Source organism: Saimiri boliviensis, chromosome 20 (genome assembly GCF_048565385.1).
Source record: "Saimiri boliviensis isolate mSaiBol1 chromosome 20, mSaiBol1.pri, whole genome shotgun sequence".
Lineage (NCBI taxonomy): Eukaryota > Metazoa > Chordata > Mammalia > Primates > Cebidae > Saimiri > Saimiri boliviensis.
Window position 1 is genome coordinate 3641590 of NC_133468.1, and position 1440 is coordinate 3643029.

Below are 1440 nucleotides of genomic sequence, written 5' to 3' on the forward strand. Positions count from 1 at the left end.
TTTTAAGAGAAATTCCTGGAAAATTTTTTGGAAAATAGTTCTTTCTTAATAATTGTGTTTTTCAGATTGAATTAAATGTCCCCAGGTTCTGGAGCGGTTTTATCTTCAGCTTTTGAAATCCCGTCTCCATTCTCATGCCCCTCTTTGCTTTTTTTGTTTTACGTTATCTTTTAAAAACCATGACACAGGAAGATAAATAAACTCTATCGGTGTTAGAACAATGGAGCGAAAGTGATTAAGACAGTTTGCTTCCCTCAAGGAATCTTTCATTTCAGTGTTTCATTTTAGCGACTTCAGCATGATGTTGACTAGGCACGTGGTCAATTTTTTTTTTTTTTTTTTACTTTAAATGCATTTTATATTTAGAGAACCTACATGACATGTTTTTCTTAAAAACAATGCCTCCATTCCAAATAAATCACGGTCAAAATACACGAAGATCTCAAGATGACATCAGTCCCATTTGTCTTAAGTCTTGGTGTGTGGATGACAAGCAGAAGCCAGTTACGATGACAGGTGACAGATCCAAAGTAATTGCCAACCTTGTTAAGAGTTTTCCATTTCTAAACCATCCTTAAAGAAAATCACATATGGGGTCACACCATCCTCACGGTAGTCCAGTAGAGCGACCGTGCCCTCTGGATTCATGTTTTCTCCCATAAAGAACTGGTCGTTTTTGAAATTAGCAAGGATGTGCCTGATTTGTCGCGCAGCGCCTGTCCTGAAAGGTTTTACTCTTTCCGGTCTCTGTTCGTCGAGTGTGCCTTTGATTGATTTCATGTCATCTTGGATGTACTTCTTGCAGGCTTCTTTTGCGAAACGTGTTTCCTGCAGGGGAGGGTGCGTGGCCGTATGGACGCCAGCGATTACTGGGCTTTGGGGCCTTCAGCGGAGGCGTTTCCACCAATGAGCGAGTCATCGATGGCACCTTCTGTCCTACTGACCATCTTCCCCTCCACCTCCGGGCACAGCCCGTCCGCGATCTCCCGGACCCTGCAGATGTCAGAGAACGGCTCATCGTGGCCACCGAGACCCGCTGGACGATCGCGAGCGCGGCGCTGGCTCGGCGGGCGCGGGAAGCTCGGGGCCAGGGCGCGGCGCGCTGGGGGAGGGCGGCCGGCGGGAAAGGCGCACGTGGGCAGTTCAGCCCCATCCATTCATCTTACGTCAGTGTTCCCTTCTGTGCTATCTAGGTGAACTCTGAAATCGTCGATAAAAGATGTAAAATGTTTCTTTTCCGTTTCTGCCAATCATGCCTATTTAGAGCATTTCAAAACTTAATTTGACCAGTTGTGTGTGCCATATTTTTGCAGTTCGAAGTTATCCTCATATTTAATATGCATGTTTCTATGTCTTCACGGATGTGCCCAGTCAACATGTTGCTGACCACTGGGAATGGAACAGCCGGAAGACAGCGATGGAGAACGCCTGACAAGGTGA

General features: G+C 45.9%; 1 pseudogene; it reads right to left on the bottom strand.

The window, feature by feature from the left end:
* Positions 1-325: 325 nt before the first annotated feature.
* Positions 326-1016, bottom strand: LOC120360417 (translationally-controlled tumor protein-like; annotated as a pseudogene).
* Positions 1017-1440: the final 424 nt, after the last annotated feature.